The sequence below is a fragment of the Temnothorax longispinosus genome, chromosome 10, assembly GCF_030848805.1.
Source record: "Temnothorax longispinosus isolate EJ_2023e chromosome 10, Tlon_JGU_v1, whole genome shotgun sequence".
NCBI lineage: Eukaryota > Metazoa > Arthropoda > Insecta > Hymenoptera > Formicidae > Temnothorax > Temnothorax longispinosus.
The window spans coordinates 2,050,266-2,073,584 of NC_092367.1; the positions used below are offsets into that span (position 1 = coordinate 2,050,266).

At 34.3% G+C, this 23,319-nt stretch overlaps 1 protein-coding gene, 1 long non-coding RNA gene and 2 pseudogenes across 4 annotated transcripts in view; all 4 read right to left on the minus strand.

Moving 5' to 3' along the window:
- Positions 1–23,319, minus strand: part of Zw10 (Zeste-white 10) — a 73,080-nt gene that overhangs the window by 4,032 nt on the left and 45,729 nt on the right. The window lies entirely within an intron of this gene.
- On the minus strand, positions 18–2,688 carry LOC139820257 (uncharacterized; annotated as a pseudogene).
- On the minus strand, positions 8,431–10,766 carry LOC139820258 (protein FAM50 homolog; annotated as a pseudogene).
- On the minus strand, positions 10,793–21,716 carry LOC139820536 (uncharacterized). 2 transcript variants are annotated; one of them, XR_011733997.1, is made up of 5 exons: positions 20,471–21,716; positions 11,877–17,065; positions 11,507–11,756; positions 11,218–11,270; positions 10,793–10,832 (listed from the first exon to the last, which is right to left on the minus strand). It is a non-coding gene; the product is annotated as an uncharacterized lncRNA (long non-coding RNA). The 2 variants fall into 2 exon arrangements; XR_011733998.1 differs by lacking the exon at positions 10,793–10,832 and adding an exon at positions 10,839–11,143.

A 23,319-nucleotide genomic window follows, 5' to 3' on the forward strand; every position in this document is an offset into this window, starting at 1 on the left:
AGAATAAAAGATAGTTACATGAGATATTGTTAATACTAACCTTGCATGTTTATATCCTGTTGAAGGTAAAAATTGTTGTGTATTCCAGTAAATATTAGCAAGAACTGTTCAAGAGGCAACCTATAAATGTTTGATATAACATTATTAATTATATTACTACAATTATATTATATTACTATCTTATTATTTGATTAATGATTTTTTACATTACCTTCCTGTAATTAAATCTGTTTGTGCTTGAAAAATCTTTAAGTCACGCTCTTTATTTTTGCGTGGTTGTGCAATTGTTAAACTTTTATTATTTTGTAAACGTTCAAAATTAATTTCTTGATCTACGAGTAACTTTGTCAGTTTATCTGAAATTAATGTTAAAAATAAATGATATATAAGCAAAATTTCAGTTTCAATTTCAATTAAAATTAATTTAAAAATAAAATAAATAAATTAGATGTTGTACAGAGTGTAACAAGTCAACTATGAGTATTTTTGAAAAGTTGCCATTTCTCAACCACCTGACTCACAAAATTTGAAGAAAGCATTGAAGGCCATTACACACAAAATTCCGTAAGGACGTAAAACGTAACAATAAAGAAATTGATTAATCCCAATCCAATATTTGGCAATAGAGAGGTTACAGAAAGCCTAAACTGAATTGGGATTAGTCGATTCCCTTACTGTTACGTTTTACGTCCTTACAGAATTTTACATGTGAAGGCTATAAGGAAAAATAAAATGTTTATTTGGTACTGCTGATGAATCGCAAGTGCTGTTAAAAGAGTTTTGTCAGGCCTCAAAATCGAAAAATTGGAAATTGTTGATGTATGTAGAATTATTTTTGGTATACCATTTTTTCACTTTTCAAATACTACTCATTTACATTAATATTTCGACAAACAGTTGAAAAGGATAATGGTAAAAGAAAAACAATTTTCTGGTGTTAAATAAAAGGGATAAAAGGAAAAAGAAATGAAAAAAAGATTTAAGACTTCTGGCCCCTTACTGCAGCCATATTGAATTATGACGTCAGTGGCGAGAATGACACGCTGATTTTGCGTCAATGCCATTTGCAAATAAATATAAATTTGGATAAAATAACGTATTATAATATTTTAGTACACTTTTAAAATCCGGCGAATGCTATCCTTGATCTTTATTGATCAAGATTAGCATTCGCTGAATTAGATTAAGCAATTTGAACATGATTAAACAATACAGTATACTGACATGAAAATCATAAAAAATTTTAATTGTTACTCATTGATTGTTACACTCATAAGAAAAAGTATAATATCATTATAAAGTACAAGATTTTCTGAATTAAAATATTGTACCAAAAATATCCATAAATTTTGATGAGGACCCAGTTTTCGTCTCATCGTACTATGAAAATTTTCTACTAAATTGTTTGTTCTTACGGGACAGTTATATACACTAACTTTTGAGGCTTTAGGTAACCAGGTTTTTTCAATATATGTTACAAAGTGCAATAATTCCTCATATTTGGAATGTGTAGCATCACAATAATTATGCAATATTCTTAATGCCTGCACGAATTCTTGTGGCAATAATGGAAGCGTCATTGTCATAGACAACAGCGTACTTGAAATATTTGTTAAACCTAAGCGATTCCACTTACGTAATACAGCCTAAATTATAAAATATAATTTATATTTTCATATTTCATAAATAAATTAAGACAAAAAATTATTATAAATTAAGAATAAGAAGTAGAACCTACTTGATTATAATGGAACCAACAGCCATGAATATTTGCATTTGGAAAAAGTTTTTCCAAAACTTTCATAGCTGCTGCTTCATAATCGCTCATAATAAATTTGACACTAGTTTTTAATCCTGGAGCTAGCTGTAATATCTTCAACCATATTGCTTCATATAGTGCACTGATACGTGCTTCACATAAACAGAACACAGTTCCAACTGCCTAAGAATAATGGCTTTTAATATGATATATTAATGTTTAAATACTTTTATTTGCAAAAACTTACTTTATTTGTATAACGAATGTGAATAGTATACAGTTGATCTATATGTGGATAACGAGGAACAACCTACCAATAAATTACAAATATTTGAAATAATAAATGTTTGAAAAAATTATAAAAAATAAAGGGGCTCCGAGCCATAACAAGGTGTCCGTATCAATATATTTTTTCAAATTGAAATTTAATAATGAACATAGAGGGATATTAATTTTTTGAGCCTTTTGATTTATTTATAAAATTATATTAATTAAAATAACTTACCGAAAAAGTTCCATCGACAAAATTTCTTGAGCTTGCTGAATTATTTCAAGAAGTTTATCACTTGAAAATATAACAGCTCTGCTACCATCTTGTGCAACTACATTTCCTTTATAAATTCTTTAATCCATTCGTATTTAATTAAATCAGTACATAAGGCTTGAAAGGTATGTGGAATAGGAGGTCTTTGTTTAATTCGTTCTCGAGCCATCATACTTTTCATAGAACTATATGATATATGTGCAGCTACTTCTGGATTTCTGAAACAATTAATATTATTAAATAAAATAAATTAAAAATATTAAAATAACTGTGGATGTTTTCCGATTCATACATATTCAATGCATTAACGCATTTTTCTGTTCAAGTGCAACATTTACGTGAAAATAAAATAATATGTTATTTCACATTTATACAGTATCAACATGCCTAATATGTAATAAAAACTAAATAAATTAATTTCAAATTTCTCATTTTTTAATATCAGAAATATAATTATATTTTAAAAATATGTATATTGAGAAATAATATATATATTTCTACATAGTATATTATTACTTTTGTTGAATGATATAGTTTTTATGCGCAAAAAATTATGAATTAGAATATATCCTTTATTATATTTATAATATAAACAACGTACGTTCGAGAAACGTTTATCAAAAATCGCCTTCAGTGGCAGAAGCGATTCTCGTGATAAACGCTAACATTTCGTTCTGCAATTTAGATTTTTCCAACTTTTTAATATCTGGTGGATGTTTATGTAGAGTTCGCACATGTACTTGTCCATCGATTATCTTTGCCACACCAGAACATCCTGTTACACGACGGCTCGAACATCTATATGTATTCTTTATTTTATTCGCTTATCCATATTATATGTTATTCATCCCTGTATATAAATAAAAAGTTCCCTTTTGTTTACCCCCCCCCGCCAATTGTTTCCATGTTGTACTGAAATATAATAATCAAGAGATAAGGAATCAAGCGATGCAGTGTCGCAATGCCAAATACATAGCCGATTCTACATTAGATCACTGTATACACGTTTTTTATAATGCGTCTTTCACAATGGCATTAAGTAGATTATAGGTCTCTACACCAGAATGTCCGTAATATGTTAATATAAAATAAAATTTATATCAATGCACAAAGTAACCTTTCTTTTAAAAAGTTTCCTTTACGAATTTATTAGTTGTTGACATAAGTTTATTTTTAAGGTAACATAACGTATTATAAATAATCTTGTGCAGAGATATATAATTTGATAAACGAATTAAAATACATGTAGATGTTCCAGCCATCATGTAACAGGATGTTTTTGGTGTGACAAAGATAATTTAGGGCAAATGTAAATTCTACATCAATCTATCATTCTAAAAGTTGGGAAAAGTCCACGATATAAAACTGTGAGACATCGGAGTTAGCATTTTCAGTTAATACGGGCTACATTTCGATATTCACTGCCAATACTGAAAATCTAGTGTTCGTGACGTAAACATATAGATTTTCAATATTGTAAGTGAATATCAGCACGCAACTAGGGGTGTGTAATACAGCCAGGAAGCGAAATGGTTTACTAGACCATAGGAATAAGATTGAACCGGGCCATTTCACTTACAATTTATTTTACGTCCTATTAACCGAAAAAACGCCATTTACTCCAATGTTTTACAACTTAAATCCCTACTGTTAATGCCACTGTAGATAACGCATAATGTATTAATTAAATACTGACCATAAACTTAGCTCTGCATGTACATAACCTTAAATTAACGATCAACGCTTGGCTTCTTCTTCTTGAAATTTAATGACCTTTAGTCTTTAACAAAACACAATACGGCCAATATAATATCATACCCCTTTCAGAGCAGAAATCCACAAAAAACGAGTAAATGAAAAGCAAAACGTCTAGGTAGGATAGCAAAAAACGTGGTCCGCGCGAATACCCGTTAAGCAACCAAACGGTGGAAACAAACGGAGGGAGAAAAGCCGAAGTGAGCACGAAAGCGATTTTTGTAGCCACGGCAAACCTTACAAAAATAATTTTTACGCAAGACAAATTAATAGCGTTTTCATTGGCAGAACTGGTGCGCACTCAGTGCACATAAGGCCGTTGTACACTGATTTAATCTCTAATATTCAATAAGAATTATTCGCCAGTGATGAAATAATAATTCGGTATAGTTAAACGGCCTGACTGGCAAGTTTTATTAAGTACATCACCACAACGACGTTTCGACCACTAATTTGGGTCCTTTTCAAGTTATTTTAACAATGATGGATCATTGTGCGTCAATTATATAAAATTCGTGGCGGGTCGGAAAAATACGACGGTCTCATGTGAAGGCCGAAAAACTAGGATTAGTTTTTCGGCCTTCACATGAGACCGTCGTATTTTTCCGACCCGCCACGAATTTTATATAATTGACGCACAATGATCCATCATTGTTAAAATAACTTGAAAAGGACCCAATTAGTGGTCGAAACGTCGTTGTGATATACTTAATAAAACTTGCCAGTCAGGCCGTTTAACTATACCGAATTATTAATCTCTAATATTTAAAGTAAAATGCAAATATTTCGACTGATAAAATACCCAGTACATATTTTACCAAATAGTGCAATAAAGAATATTGAGGATTTCATGATTTAACCCGTTTATATTAAACATACACATTACGTTGATTTGTGTACATACAACGGCTTTAATGTGCACTGAGTGCGCACCAGTTCTGCCAAAAAAAACGCTATAAAATATATCCCGCACAGATCGACTACCATTGACCATGTTGGCGCACAAGAACATCCGTAAAGCCCCTTGCACAATGCCAGACAACAGGCAATAGGAACAGGAAATAACCAAAAATTCGTTAATTACAACCTAAAAAGTTTAAATGCTATGATTGGTTGGCAACAGGCAATAGGCACAAAATTTCCAACGTGACGGAAACTCTGTGTCTATTGCCTGTGTCACTGTTTATTATTCTGCATTTATACATGATTTCTAATTTTCTATGCCCTGTTTCCTATTGCCCGTTTGCCTGCATTGTGCAAAGGGCTTAAAGCTCGTTCTGCATTAATCGCAAGTAAGGCCGGTATTCATAATCAGATCTTATTTCAAGACCGTCTTAAGTAATATCTTAAGATGCTAATACGGCTCTGTGATTGGTTAATGACATCTTAAGATTGTACTTAAGATGGTCTTAAATATAAGAACCGACTATGAATACCGGCCTAAAGGTGCCTTTTCATGCAGCGAATTTTTCGCTGCGAATAATTTCTAAAGTGCGATGGAAGTTAGAAATTCGGAAAACGGAATCTCGGAAAAGTAACAGAGAGGGGGTCAACCGATCAGAATCATCATTTTGTTTACGTACGTGTTACAAGGTTAGGTGATCTTTCTGGTTTATATGTTTAATGAGAAGAAGTATACACTGTTTTCGTGCTAATTTATTTTTAATAGTTTATTTCATGAATTAAAACATATCGCATGATCTCTATCTCTACAAAATAATATATAAATACACAATTTTAACACATAAATAGTTAATGTACATACATACTGTCAGAGATGCAATAATTGTGGATTTCCGTTAGTCCGAAATTTTTGTGACTGAGTTCCTCATGAACTGATATTTTCGGAATACGGAAAAATGAAAAAAATTTATTTTATTATTTTAGAAGAAAAAATATACTTTCCGTAGTAGTACAAGCTATTAAAAAATGAAGCTTCGACGTATTTTTTATTATACTTTTAAAATTATATAGAAATTTCTTTAATTTAAAAATAATTTAAGGTTAGAATGCCATTCCGTTTTCCGTAAAAGTTGTTCCATGAGGAACCCAGCCCTTGAAAAATCGGACCGACCAAGATGACCCCCTTTTCCTTACTTTTGCGAGATTCCGTTTTCCGAATTTCTGACTGCCATCGGGATGCACCCTAAGGGTGCGGTCCCATGGAGCGTATTTCGCGGAAGCGGAATCAGCGGATCGCCAATCAGGAGATTGTTCTGCTCGAATCCTTGTAAAGATCTTGTGGAAACGATGCTGTGATTGGCGATCCGCTGATTCCATTTCCGCGAAATATGCTCCATGGAATAGCAGCCTTATAATGGCTCCTGCACACAGAACGCGGCAGCGCGGCATTCCGGCAACGCGGCACCGCGGTAACCAATTACCGTCTTGCCTTTCCGTTCTACTTTTGAAAGTAGTACGGAAAGGCAGATGGTGATTGGTTACCGCGGTGCCGCGTTGCCGCAATGCCGCGCTGCCGCGTCCTGTGTGCAGGAGCCATATTATAGAGGAATAGCAGATTTTGCCGCAGGCGACTTGCGGCAGCCTTCTGATTGGTCAATGCACTCTACCGCACGGCGTTTCCGCGTCTATGGAGTCTTAGCATAAATCGGACACCACCAATCAGATTCCTTAGTTGGGTAGGGTTAGTATGAATTTATATAATTTGATTGGTGGTGTCCGATCAACACTGTGCGCATCTGAGATCACTCACTCACATGAAATGGTATGTACCTTAAAACTCGTGACTCGCGTTATGACGCGACGCGTGATGCCCTCGGTGGAAATTCAGCCTAAAGCCGGCTTCACACCTTAGCAGAAAGCAGAAAAGCAGAAGCCAATCAGAACTCTCACTCATAGTAGGCAGTATGTATTGGTATATACCAATACATACTACCTACTATGAGTTACACTGTACGCATCTGGGATGCTCCCGCATCACACATCGCTACCACAGTATATACAGTAGCGCAACTCTGTGTCGGCACTTTTGATGTCATCGTGGATAAAAACCAACTGCGCATGCGTGAAGTAGGTAGGTAACCAATCATGATATTGATATTCCGTCTCACTTTGACTAATGGCAGAGAACGAGACGAACGTATTTACGTCTGTCGTAGTCGTTAGCGTAAGCAGACGTAAATCTAAAGACCCTTTTACAATGCCAGGCACTAAGCAACATTTATTCCTATCGCAATTATATGTGCTACATTATATGTATATGTATATGTATACATATAAATATATATATATATATATAAAACTTTTTACTTTTTACAAATATACATATATGTGTATTTATATTTGTATTATATAGAGAATCGCTATAACATTAAATGTAATAATAGTTATAATATAGAACTATTGTCTCCTATTTTTGAAATTTATTAAATATGTATTTATTGATTAAATACCTATTTATTATATTTAATGTTATTCTTGTAAATTCTCTATGTTAGGTAGATATAAATACACATATGTATCGTATATATACATATATATAATATTAACCTGTTTTTTAAATCATGTTTATCTGCAATAATTAAATTATTTATATTAAATCAATTATTTTTAAAATAAAAAATTTACCTGACAATGTGATTATTCCTTATCCACTAATTATTAATTTTCAAATAAGTAATAATTCATGTATTAAAAACACGAATATAAGAATATAAAACGATGCGAAACTGGAAACTACTGGAATAGATTCGGGTCTGGACTAGTTATTTATTGGTTCGGATTCCTTGACTGCTTGAACAGATCGACTGAGAAAAAGTTTATTATAATGGACCATTTTCCCAAAAATATTACATACATGGATCCAACTTGTATTAAATCTATGAATAATACGTGATTATAATCGATATAATTGTATATATTTATTTTTGTACAGTTATCTTCAAGAAATGACAAGAGATGATACATCTAATATTTGTAAATAGATTTCTGTTAGAGGATCTGATCATGGATTAATATTTTAATACTGTTTCTGTATCGGAATGAATTAAAGTATGGTTTTGTATTTTTATATTGTAATTATTATATTCAAGTCATTAAACTATTCATGTATTTTTATTTTCCCTCCAAATGTTTGCGAAAACTTAACTATTTAGTAGAGCTATATAATCGAGTAAATGAATTAAATATTATCACATAACTGAATGAATTAAAATCACAGTCCTTAAAAATACAATGTAGCTACAATATATATAGGTATATATATATATATATATATATATTCATTGTAAAATAGATTATAATATATATATATATATATATATATACTAGCTGGTTACCCGGGCTTCGCCCCGGAGGACATGTGTAATAATACACGCAAATAATCTCACTCAATAGTCTCTCTTTCTCTCTCTCTCTCTCTCTCTCTCTCTCTCTCTCTCTCTCTCTCTCTCTCTCTCTCTCTCTCTCTCTCTCTCTCTCTCTCTCTCTCTCTCTCTCTCTCTCTCTCTCTCTCTCTCTCTCTCTCTCTCTCTCTCTCTCTCTCTTTCTCTCTCTCTCTCCCTCTTCCTTTCCCTCTCCCTCTCCCTCTCCCTCTCCCTCTCCGAGATTCGGTCAATTATTTCGCGTAAGAATTAAAAAAATTAGAAAAACCGGTTTCCAGAAGATCGGTAACGAAAAACTATACATTCTATAGCACTCCCCGAAAAATTCTACCCCTATTTTATATGGTTCTAATACAAATTCGGTCCAATAGTTTTTAAGTTAAAAACGTTCAAACATACACCACATATAAGAATTAAAAAAATTAAAAAAATTGGTTTCCAGAAAATAGATAACGAAAAACTATACACTCTATAGCACTCGCCGGAAAATTCTACCCCTATTTCATATGGTTCGAATATAAATTCGGTCCAATAGTTTTTAAGTTAATAACGTTTTTTTTTTATTTTTCTAATTTTTACGGGTGGTGTATGTTTGAACGTTTTTAACTTAAAAACTATTGGACCGAATTTGTATTAAAACCATATAAAATAGGGGTAGAATTTTCCGGGGAGTGCTATAGAGTGTATAGTTTTTTGTTATCTATTTTCTGAAAACTGATTTTTTAAATTTTTTTACCCGTAAGAATTAGAAAAATTTAAAAAAACGGTTTCCAGAAAATCGGTAACGAAAAACTACACACTCTATATCACTCCCCGGAAAATTCTAGCCCTATTTCATGTACTTGTGGTAAAAATTCAGTCCAATAGTTTTCAAGTTATTAACGTTCAAACATACACTACCCGTAAGAATTTTATATAATAGTATAGACTAGTATAGATATATATATATATATAATCAGCTGTTTTATAATGAATCAATTGTACGATGAAACAAAGTTATTTATCTGGTTATAATATTTACAGTCCTTGAATCTGAATTCTTTAAACAAAATTGGACAATTCGTTGAATCTAAGATCAGATTTTAGCTTTCTTCCTATTTTTATTCGACACTGTATACTTGTAACTTTTCGTTGGATCAAAAGGTTCCCATCTACTCGCTGGAAAAATGTGTTTGTTCCTCTCGTACCATGATCTAATGAGAAAAATAAAAAAATAACATAAAAAAGAATTATGCAAAATATTCTTTTAATAATAAATACCTAAGTAAAACTTTTCCGACATGTGATTCCTCGGTTTTGACAGAAGCATCGTGCATAATACGAATATCATCGTGAACGTCAAATGTGAACAGAGGCCCGCTCTTTCCTCGTGCCTAATCGCAATATTACATACATTAAAATAACATGCCAACATTGTGATATTGCTTCATAAGTTTTATCATTTGGTATATTTACCTTAGTTACAATAAAATCAGTTACAGTTGCAGTAAAACGTATAATGGTGCGGTAATATAAGATTCTCCTTGACATACATTAACTGATCTGCCATTACTGTTTTAAGCTCGCTGAATTCGGGCCTCAGAACTTCTAAACATCTCTGAAGAACCTAATAGATAGAATTACCTGTATGTGAAAATTTAATTTATGCAGCAGAACATTATATATCATGCCAATGTTACTCCAAAAGTGACACTGGAGTATTTTAATAACTTAAACGTTCTCTAAACCACTGAGACATTCACCTTTCTTCATTATAACACTCCGACGATGGTCAGATCCATCCCAATAACTGAATGTGATCTCAATTTCTTCTTCCTTCAACGCGTTCTGCTTTCTAGCCCATTCTTGTCTCAATTCTTCCCTAAGTTTATTTTCCTCCTCGTCCCTTTCCCTACTGGCAAAAAACATGTATCTACATCTGGATTTTTCTAAATCTTCTTAATCGCAGGGCCATCAGATTGCACATTTTCTGACTGCGGGGATTTTTCGGCATTGTCTTCGTCAGAAGACATCTCAGCTTCATCTTCGTCTTCGTCCAGATTAAAAGACAAAGCTTGAATCTGTCTCTTCTGTTTGTTCTTTTCTGTCTGCTTCGCCGCTAGTGCTCTTTCCTTTTTTTGCTTTTTTTCACGTTCCTTCTATCAAAGCATAAAAATACACGTACAAAAATACAAATTATGAGATAATCAGGATCATAAAAAGATTGTAAGAAATTACTTGTGAGTATCAGGATTCGTGAATGTTCGCTCAATTTAACGGCGGATTTTCTCTTGCATTCCGCGTGATCGACGATACATGCACATTTCGTGGCATCTAGCCTTAGCATCTTTGTGGTATCGTCATCATGCATTAGGATTTTCTTCATATCCTATCTTCTGAAGAAGCCCATCGGAAAGTTCTTGATATGTATGACTAGATGACATTCAGAGCACTAGGCAGAAATCACACACACACACACACACACACACACACACACACACACACACACACACACACACACAACATACATATATATATATATATATATATATTCACGGCAAACCACGTATATAACATCGTGTTATTTTTATAACCTATTTACGCAAACGTTACTTCTGTAGTAACTTACGATACGATAATTCCTCCGTGTAAACGGGAGATTTTATAGTAACTATTATGATCGGAAATCAAGAGCCACCGTTGAAAGTAGTGAAGGTTACGTTTCTCTGATTGAGAGACGACGACGTATCTTAATATGAATTACTGTAAGTTACTATAGATGTACTCACTCGCGTAAACATATAGTTCGACAACTTTACAAGACAGCATATACGTACGTGTGCCATTTTGAATATACCTTCCTTCTTTTAAAGATCTCCTCGACATCTCTCTGTGGTTAATACTTTATATATTTCACTTACTACGTTTACACGCGAGCGTTACTTCTGTAGTAAACTTACGATAATTCCTTCGCGTAAACAGAATTTTCCTTCGCGTAAACGGGATTTTGTAGTAACTTACGATAATTTACTCCGCGTAAACGAGTGAATTATCGTAAGTTACTACAGAAGTAACGCTCGCGTAAACATACAGTTTGACAACTTTTACAAGACAGCATATACGTACGTGTTTGTACGATTTTGTAGATACACCTTCTTTCTTAAAGATCTATCGGCATCAGCTCTCTACGGTTATATATATTTCACTATCTGTCACGACGCGGCAACGGTCACGACTATCACACACTTACACTTATCCTTTTCTAGGTTGTAAAAAACTGTCACTGTCACGCACTGCGACAGTGCACGAATGCACTCTCGTGTCAAAAATGGGAAAGTGACACACCAGCCGCCATTTTTGTCCGACGTGGACGTTTCTTAAAAAAAAATTTTCCACATTTGGACTTTGCATCGCAATATCTTCGCTCGTAGGGCACGTAACGGAAAAAAAATACTCTTATTTATAAATCAAACCCCAAGCTATCGATCGAACCTACTTAGAAATTGATCCGTTCACTCGTTATTGAGATCTCAAAATCTCGGATACTCGCAACTCATGCGTTCGCGTAAAAGAGTCACGGTGCGTCTCGCTTCGCGCGTACTTGGCGCGAGACACTACCGTGTCTCTTGATGTATGGCTGCAGGAAGAATTTAAAATCCCTGAAGGAAGTTTTCCGAAAATTTTATCTAGAGCAGACCCATCGACTAGTGGCAACAAGTCTTCTGTTACTGCTCTATGGAAACGAAAAAATTTCGATGATATATCTGATAGACATAAGCGTAGACTTACGGAAAATTTACGTGAGCAATACGATTGAGACGTTTTGCTTTTCGCAGCAAAGCAAAAACTTCAATGCGAAAGATCAACAGATTTAGCGGTGATAATCAATTATTTGATTACAAATCCGAGCGAGGCCAGACGTATTAGAGACTTTTGCGAGAAGAAAATCCAGACACCTCTATTTTCTAAAGAAAAATGTTTGGCTATGTTTCTCACCTTAAATCTGTCAAAATCTCAATATATCCATTTAAGAGAACTAAGAGAAAACTGTATTGAAAATGGAACAAACCAGTGGCAATCGTACTATCAGATCCAAAAAGCAAAATCAGAGTGTTATCCACCGAAAGACAAAATAACAATAACGGACACCTTGGCTTCAATTGAACTGCAGGCAATTTTAGATATAACTGCCACCAGAATTCTTTCACGTTATGAAGACAAGCTAAGTTCATATACAAATCTAAAATTGACCTGTAAGTGGGGATTTGATGGAGCTTCCAATCAGAGTACATACAAGCAAAAATTTGAAGACAACTCACAATGTGACAGCTGTATTTTTATGACTAGTTTCGTTCCTATACAATTAGCAAGTGAATCTGGAATTTTGTGGAATAACGAAGCACCATCTTCAACACAATATTGTCGTCCAATAAAATTCCAATTTATTCATGAAACCGCGGAGATTTCCAGACATGAGTATCGTATAATGGAAGAGAAGATAAAAAATTGGAATTGTTTGCAATACAAAAATGTAATAGTTAATTATGAAATGTTATTTACCATGATCGACGGTAAATTATGCACAGCTCTTTCGAATGAAACTTCTTGTGCAACCTGCCCATTATGCGGTGCGAAACCCAGCCAAATGAACGCAATAAACGAAATAATAAACAAAGACGTAGATGAATTTATAAATAATTTTGGTATATCAAGTCTACATGCCAAAATTCGTTGCATGGAATTTTTATTTCATGTTTCGTATAACATGCCCTTCAAGAAATGGTCAGTACGCGATCCTGTTTTCAAGAAACAACGGGGTCACGAAAAAAAAATCCAAGACGACTTCAAACGAGAATTAGGATTATTAATTGATATCGTAAAACATGGCTCAGGATTATCCAATGATGGAAACACGGCCAGACGATTCTTTTCCAAAATGGACATAACAGCGAATATTACTGGATTAAATAAGGAATTAATCAAAAAATTTGCAGTCATTCTGCAAGCTATTTCATGTGGAGAAGCAGTAGATGCTAAGAAATTTGGCAAGTATGCGTTAGAAACAGCAAGACTGTTTGTTGATAATTACAATTGGTATTACATGCCTTCATCTATACATAAACTCCTCATACACGGAGAAAAAATCATAGGAAATTTTACAATTCCTGTAGGTCAACTATCCGAAGAGGCAAGTGAAGCTCGCAATAAAGAGTTTAGAAAGTACAGAGAAATGCATTCACGAAAAATTAATAGAATAGCCACAAACGAAGATGTTTTACATCACCTCCTAGTTACTTCTGATCCTGTTATTTCAAGCCTACGACCCAATCTAACAAAAAGAAAGAACAAGAACTATTTGCAGAAACGCTACAACTTTTAAAGTAATCCTTTTATTTTACATCCACGCACGTATGACTGCGCGCGCGAACACACACACACACACACACACACACACACACACACACACACACACACACACACACACTAGATGCAAATCCGACTGTGCAACCTCCACGTGGTGCATCTTGGGTAGGTACAAAGTACCTAGCAAATGCCAGCGATAAAACCTCACAATAATTGTGTTGAAATTTCCTATACAATAACTTAATTAAAATACGTGCTTTGCTTAGAAAATTTTACATATATTTTGCAAAGCTGCATCTAGCAGCAGTTCGTTCTTCTTTGAGCTTGTGGTACAATGTTTACTGTATGTAGTTCAACCATTAAAAATGCTATCAATCTTAAACATTTTTTGAAAACTCAATGACAAATTAAATAACGTGTACTTTTTACCATTAATCAGAATCATTCTGGAAAATATTCAAGAAAAGCTATAAAATTGTTTTTACGATTATTTTTGTATATTTAAATATGTACTATATTATAAGAAAAATCTTTATTGGATCGTGAAAACTGTATGGAAATAGGGCGATCTAAAAACTAGACGCAAAAATATAAAAAAATTATATGTATCAGGTTGATCTTTATTGCAGTAAATTTGTATGGAAATTATGGAAATTTTAAATGATTAAAGTTATTACAATAATCTACAACTAATTTACTATTAAAATTTACAATCAGAGTGGTAATTTCGACAAATTATTTTTTTTGTCTATGTCCGCTATTTCTTACGCGTCGATCCACTGTGGTCGGCGTCATCCGTACCACCGTACGAAGTGACGCAATTTATCAACGAGCCAGGTATCTATTTCGAGAGAATCGGACACCTGCAGCAAACGAAAGCAATGTGGAAATTAGCTGTTGAGGAGGCTCTGGATATTGTAACGGATAATGAGAGAAACTGCTTTTATAATGAACAATACTTATTAGAGTTTATTAGAAGTATTACAGTACAGATTTACCGGACCTTCTCTAGCAGCGTACAGACAGAACAAGAGGCGGCACTGCCGCATGCGCGCGTTAATATATCGAAAGCTAAAGGCGGTATCCGCGAGTAGCCGGCGCTCCGGCTGCCACCTGCTATGCCATGATTGGCCAACCAATACGCGATAGAGTTGGTAATAGAAAAGTGCGCGAACATCCTCAACATTAGCGATACGCATAGACGTAACCGCATTAAAAATCAGACACCAACAGCTCCAAAGATACCTAGAGAATACCGAGGAACTTTGCAGTTATGCCACTGGAGACGTCAAGAATAAATAATGCCAGATTGCTCGCCGGACCAATAAGAGAGAAAATGATAAAACGACACGCGCCTTAGAACACTTACAAACAATTTACAAGTCACCCGTAATTAAGCGAGGGTTAATCAATGCCATTGGAGAGATAAGTAAAACTCTATTTGGTACCATGGATGCAGAAGACGCAAAAACAATTAACGAGCAATTACAAATACTTAATAATCAGCAAGAGACGCTACAGCACGCAGCGAAGAACCAGCTGAAGATCATCAACTCCACATTAGGACACATGAAAAAATTAGAACAGACGCTATCCCACAACGAAAATTTACTGGCAAACGTCACCAGGAAACTACACGATCAATTCATACACCGAGAGGAAATAGAAGAACAAATAATACTGATAACCGCTATCCTAGCTGACCTCACGACAGACATAAGCGATATTACAGACTATTTAACATATGCACAAAATGACATTCTACTTACACGCGTACTTCCATTAGAGAATATAATCGTAGAATTAAAGAAGGCAACCTCACACTTAACCAGAGAATTAAACTTTCCATTTAAAATCCAGACCGAAAACTGGAATACGATCCAAAGATACGTAAGCGTAAGCGCGTATTACGACAATTCGAACGTATACACTATCCTCGCGTTCCCTATAATAGCATATCCGGTATACGAACTAATAAAAATTACACCTGTACCAATACACAACGACCATAATGTGTTTACCCTACTAGAACTTTCACACACACTATTAGGAATAAACCGAGAGAATCATAATTATATTCCACTCCAAAAATATCGAAAATTATAATACAATGTAATGAATATATAAAATTAAAATTGAAAAAACCGGAAAAATAACATTACGCAATAATTGTAAAATAACTACACCAGATATAATTTTAGAAACTAGAAACCGAATCTATACTAAATATGTAGAAATGTATTTACCAGAATTCAATGTAACTAATACCCTAGAAAAAAGTATAACATATTAGACAACGAATTAGATTCCGAAAAGGAAATAAAGTTAGAACCAGTAATCAAAGATCCGTCGGAATTGATAAAGTTAAGTTTAAGTCTAGATGAAATTAAAAAAGAAGTGGAAAATAACCAACCAAGCGTTTTTGCAAATAAGAATATTGTTTATCTTGTAGGTTCCGCGACCATAATTATAGCCGTAGTAAGCATTATACTTGTAATCATTTATGTAATAAAAAAAAGGGGAATCATTAAAAATTTAAAGGGGGAAACCACAGCATACATATTAGAACTAAGAAAATTAGACTGTAACCCCTGAAGGAAAAGAAAAACACAGATAAATAAATAACGAAAAACTTCGAATACCTCAGTTTTTCTTTTTCCGCGGGGGAAGGAATGTTGTGAGCGCACAACGAACTAGAGATTAAGTATTGCACTTGGCAACTCCGAGTTGCCTCCTATCGGAAATATAACCCTAGCGACGAATACCGCTGACGCGAAGACCTGCACAAGTTTCGGGAATGACCAAATATGGTCATCCCGGACATAACCTGCCCGTTAGACCTTTGATCGCGATATAAAAAACGCTGACAACTAAGTCAGCAATACCGAGCGAATAAAGCGCCCGCCTTTCCGACGAGCGGCGGGCAGTCGCTAGTTACCATCTTAGCGGACACGTGCATCCAATTAACTACTCATAAATCACTTACTGAAACGCGAGTGTCGTAACTAAAATAAACGGAACTGTATCAAAGAGTAAATGAGAAATATATTTGGCTGTTAACGTTATACATCGTGACGAGTGTTTCTTCTCCGACCCGAGATTCCCGAATCCTGTGCCGACCCTGAGAGAACTCCCGGTACCGGCACAACATTCCTGTATGACATGCTCTTGTTAACTGCTTGCAGAGCCTTCTCTAGTGATTCATGAAAGTACTGTTTTCTTTTTTCCTTCTTCTTCCATCCTTTTTTCTTCTTATTTTTTGTAGCATCCTCTTTCTTCTTAGCTTTGGCTGGCATTCTGAAACTTTACTTAAGTAATTCTCTGTAACATAAAATTAAGAAAATATTTTTATTAAAGTGATCTTGCCTATGATTACCCGCGAAAAACGATTGTATTAAAACCGTATTAAAAACTTATATGAATTTATTAAGAATCTTATTAGAATCGAATATGCAAATCAATTATAATTTAAATATGTCATATTTAAATCAAATTAAAGTACCCCATCTTATTTAATCTATATATGGATTAAACTGGACCTTGCTTTGTTAAAATATGCAAAATCAGCCGCACAGACCTAAGGAAATGCAGAGTTAATATGGTTTTAATTTGCCAAATGTGGATTAAATATGGTAATAAATTCAAAATTAATTTGTTAAATATAAATCAAATAAGTCAAATATAATCATATAAGTCAAATATAATCATATAAGTCAAATATAATCATATAAGTCAAATATAATCATATAAGTCAAATTTGTCATATATAAATGTTATTTGATCTTATTAGAATTTTATATAATTTTGTTTTAAATTTAAATTTATACCAATTTAAATTTAAACAAAATTATATACAATTTTATTTTTTAAGCGTGCTACTTTATTATAAGAGTGGACTTCACGATATAACTGATACAAAAATTGTGTCGTTCCGAGACAGTGTCGTGTCTTCTTGATACCGTTATCTTATAACACTCTTTGTCAATTTTAATTACGAGAAACAGATCACATCGAATGCCATCTATCGGATACTTTGAGATGCAATATTCTGATCTGATCATATATAATCTTATATGACTATATTATTTTTTTTAATTTGAATCAAATATTTATATGTTAAGTTCGACAAATAAAGAAACAAATTTTACCGAAAATATTATTTAAACATTATTTAAACAAAAATACGTTTTAATAAGAATCAAATTAAAACCAAAGGGCCTAGCGGAGTAAGCATGTGAAATCGGCCCTTGATCATACAGAGCTGACATTAATGTCACAAGTTAGTACCAATATGATAAAACTTTCCACCAAATATTATTTTAAAAAATCCACTTTTTTAGAAGTTATGCAGGGAGAAAGTAAAATAAAGAAATGTATTTTTCTCGAAAACCACTTGACCGATCTTGATGAAAAAATATATGTTATGTAGACTAATAAAACTAATTAACAAAAAAAATGTCCAAAATGTTTGCCAAAAAAAAGACCAAAAAAAATATTTGAATTTTTTAATATTTTTTTTAGAGTGATATTTTCGAGGTACCCCTTTGAAATTTTTACGAAAATTTCTCTTAAAGTGTCCACTATAACATATTTTTTTTCAATTTTTTTAAATGGTGGAACATAAACATTAAAAATACGAAAATCGTAAGCGTCGCGTCACTCCGGCGCACAGTGCAGTGCCATTCCGCGTTGCGGGTGTTCGATGTAACTTTACTAGCACATATGTACGTCTGCAATTAGCCTATAATATGTATACTTTTTAATTTTTATAGTTTTCAGAGTTTACCACGTGGAGGTTGCAGTACGGTTTTAAACTCCTTATTGGGGTGCTTTTTAACGTGAGTCCCCTCGCCTCTTACTATATTTCCGTAAAATCGGGGTGCTTTTTTAACGTGAGTCCCCTCGCCTTTCACTACGTTTCCGTAAAATCAGGGTGCTTTTTTAACGTGAGTCCCTTCGCCTCTCACTACGTTTCCGTAAAATCGGGGTGCTTTTTTAACGTGAGTCCCCTCGCCTTTCACTACGTTTCCGTAAAATCAGGGTGCTTTTTTAACGTGAGTCCCTTTGCCTCTCACTACGTTTCCGTAAAATCAGGGTGCTTTTTGAATGTAAGACCCCTCGCTTCTCATTACACCCTACACCTACGATTTATTTAATCTTCTTCATTATCACTGTCTATTACTGAAATGTTATTTGTTTTCTTAAACAGATCGCTCAGTATTTCTGCTGGTTTCAAAATTTTCGCTAAATATCTTGCATGAGATAGATAATATATAATTGCAGCAATATGACAGCAGCATCCAATTGTTCGTAGCCCATTAGCGATCTGTTTAAGAAAACAAATAACATTCCAGTAATAGACAGTGATAGTGAAGAAGATTAAATAAATCATAGGTGTAGGGTGTAATGAGAGACGAGGGGTCTTACATTCAAAAAGCACCCGATTTTACGGAAACGTAGTGAGAGGCAAAGGGACTCACGTTAAAAAGCACCCTAATTTTACGGAAACGTAGTGAAAGGCGAGGGAACTCACGTTAAAAAAGCACCCCGATTTTACGGAAACGTAGTGAGAGGCGAAGGGACTCACGTTAAAAAAGCACCCTGATTTTACGGAAACGTAGTGAAAGGCGAGGGGACTCACGTTAAAAAAGCACCCCAATAAGGAGTTTAAAACCGTACTGCAACCTCCACGTGGTAAACTCTGGAAACTATAAAAATTAAAAAGTATACATATTATAGGCAGACGTTACATATGTGCTAGTAAAGTTACATCGAACACCCGCAACGCGGAATGGCACTGCACTGTGCGCCGGAGTGACGCGACGCTTACGATTTTCGTATTTTTAACTATGTTCCACTATTTAAAAAAAATTGAAAAAATATATGTTATAGTGGACACTTTAAGAGAAATTTTCGTAAAAATTTCAAAGGGGTACCTCAAAAATATCACCCTAAAAAAAAATATTTAAAAATTCAAATATTTTTTTTGGTCTTTTTTTTGGCAAACATTTTAGACATTTTTTGTTAATTAGTTTTATTAGTCTACATAACATATGTATATTTTTTTCATCAAGATCGGTCAAGTGGTTTTCGAGAAAAATATATTTCTTTATTTTACTTTCTCCCTGCATAATTTCTAAAAAAATGAATTTTTTTAAATAATATTTGGTGGAAAGTTTTATCATATTAGTACTAACTTGTGACATTAATGTCAGCTCTGTATGATCAAGGGCCGATTTCACATGCTTACTCCGCTAGGCTCTTTGGGTTAAAGCCGCAATTGAATCGAGTAAAAGTCGCATACAGAACACATTAACTTTTTATTAAAGTCTTATATATAAATATTTTGCATCATGTATGGTTCTGGATCATATATAATCCACATAAGTTATCTTATTAAATACAAATTAAAACCATATTTGATTCGAAGTGTTATATGATCCACATAAGTGTTTTAATTAAATTTTAATTAAAGCCTTATTTTTTTGTGGATCATATTTAATCTACATAACTGATTTTAATAAGTGCAAATTAAAACTGTATTTAAACAAATATAATTTTAATATAAAATCTGGATTTAATTTGAATTTTACCCAAATTAAATATGATTTAATATGATTTTAGTTAGATTCATATTAGATCGTTTTTCGCGGGTACTAAAATTTGTAGGTTAGTTTTGCATTTTGACTCCAAAGTAAGGATCTATATATACGTATGCATACTTACTTGTGTTTGTGATGAAAATGCCACTTAATTATCTTCTTGAAAGCCTTTATATAACAATTAAACTAACAAAAACTTCTTTAAAACACATTGTAATACGACTTGCAACATGCGTTTCATAAAACGGTACATGCCTTAGAGGCTAGGTACGTGGACTTGGAACACCTCTCCGGATCGTTCCATAAATACGGACTACAACCAATTTTATGTACCCTGTATGAAACAGTAGTTTATTTTGTAAAAAACAGTTTCATGTAAAAAAACACATTAAATAATTCGATTCTATGAACCAAGAGCTACAAGTTAAGCTATTTCCGGATATTCAAAACCATTTAAATGTATAAAAATAGTTGAAACTTAATGAGTACTTACAAATCAGCTCCTACGATTGGAATGATCACCAATTCGCACAGTTTTCGAGACAGACACAATCAAGTATTTTTTGTTAATACTAATTATTACAAAACAATATTGTTGCACTTTTTTTTAAGCAATAATACTTGTAAATATTGATAAAATTTTTATATTTATCAAAGCTCATCATAATTATTTTTTATTTTGATTTATTTAATACTGTTCCATGTAAGGGACACGATTACCCAGGTGTTCCATAATGGAGACTTTTACTTTAGTTCTACATTTTCCTGCTTATATCCGCTGAACGGCGGGATTTGCGAGGCCAAGAATTTAGAAGCGTTTCGTCGACATTAACGAAAATTCCGACATCTGAGAACTGTTGAAGATACCCGGGGATTCAGACGGTCTTTGTCCTCCGCTTGCAGCGTTGTTGCTGGCATTATTTAACACTCGTTCCAGCATGTCTTGCTATGAGTTCATAACTGCGCATAACTGCGCAACAACTGGATCTCTAGAACTGGAACCTTGTTGAGGTGCTATCGATGGATTTGATATATCCGCCCGCTCGAAGACGGCGACATCGTTGGTCTAGCCGGTATTGAGAATCCGAAGGCTTCTTCTATTTGATAGGTGGCTGATGCCTCTGTACGAGCTCTTCTTTCCGCCGTATTTATGAGCTGATCCATGCACCGATCGTGTTCGTCGGGCATACTTTAAACCCCTTGACGGCGTAGCTCTTCTTGTAATTGAGGCAGCGTGAGAGTCTCCAATCGTTCGCGCAAATTGTTATTGTAGGTGGTTGCAAACAATACAAAATACAGTTTATTATAATTCAGCAAAGTATAATACACACAGAATTTATATATGCGGTGTACAGAGGTATAACGGAGAGTTCGATAACGACTGTAACAAAAAGCGCAAGAGAAGAAGAGTAACTCCATAAACTAGAAAAATCTGCAAGAGAGAGTAAAAGTAGTGAGGGCGCGAGAGAGCACTTACATAGAATCTAAATAAGTAACTAACTAACCAAAAGAAAATGAACCTTACAACCTGAGAATACATAAACGCATATAGATAGTAAACTATTAACATTTGGTTGCTAGCCTCAATACGCCTCTTCAAACAAATGTTGATATGAATATTACAAAGGATGTCTAATTATTCAAGCTTATGTTCTTTGGCAACACTAAGGATTGACATCAAACCGACTTGATTACGGAGCGTAGTAAATTTCACACTTGACTTAAAACACTTTGTCAGTAAATCGGCTAATTGATGATTAGTATCTACATAACGTATACAAAGTTCACCAGACTCGTGTGCTTCACGAATAGAATGATAACGAACGTTAATATCCTTTGTACGTCGATGAAACATATGATTTTCAGTTAAAGCAATTGCACTCTGGTTATCAGTTTATCACAGTTTAGATACGGTCGCTCCTTGAAACCAATGACCTCTCCGAACAGCAACCTCAGCCACTTGACATCCTTCGTTTTTTCACTATCTGCGACGTACTCAGTTTCGGTTGTTGATAAGGTGACGTTGTTCTGAAGTTTGCTGGTCCAGGTGATTGTTCCACCAGCGTACATACTGATCAGGCCTGTCGTAGATCGACCCGTCTTCTAATCAACGGCAAAATTAGCATCGCTGTATGTTTCAAATGGTCCTTGACAATCAGACCGGTAGTACAAACCAAAATCAGCAGTGCCCTGTAGATAACGGTAAATGTGTTGAACTCGATGCCAATCAACCACGGTAGGTTTTGAAACCGCGCGTGCGACTACACCGACCGAATATGCTATATCCAGTCATGTTGCTGTTGCTAGGTACTGCAAGCATCCAACAGCTTCACGATATAGCGTCTTGTCTTCAAAGTCGGAGTTCTCTTCATTCTTGTCGACTATTTCCATTGGCATACTTAGTGAGTTAGCCTTTGCCATGCCAAATTGTTCAAGTATCTTTTCTGTATATATATAGGGGTTGACTAATGAAGATTCCATCGTTGACTTGTTTAATCTGCATTCCGAAGAACAGATCAGGAGAGCCAGTTGTTATTTTAAACCTGATTTGCATGCTTCGATGAACTCATCAATTTCGTCGTCGTCCGAACCAGCGACCAACCCATCATCCACGTAGATTGTCAAAAACAAGTATTTGTTGTTGCAAACACGAATAAACAAGCATGGATCAGCATTGCTTACATAAAAGCCTTGACTGCGGAGAAAATCAATAAAACAGTCGTTCCAGCACCAAGGTACCTGTTTTAGCCCATATAAGAATCTTATGAGCTTACAAACCTGGTAAAAATAGCTGATCATAATTCACACCCGACTTCTGCGAACAGCCTCTGCAACTAGGCGTGCTTTCGCTCTATCTATAGTACCGTCTGCTTTCATCTTCGTTCGGAAGACGTACCCAACGATTAGTTAAAGCATATTTTCCTTTCGGCAATTCACATAGCTCCCATGTTCCGTTTTCAGTATGTGACTACA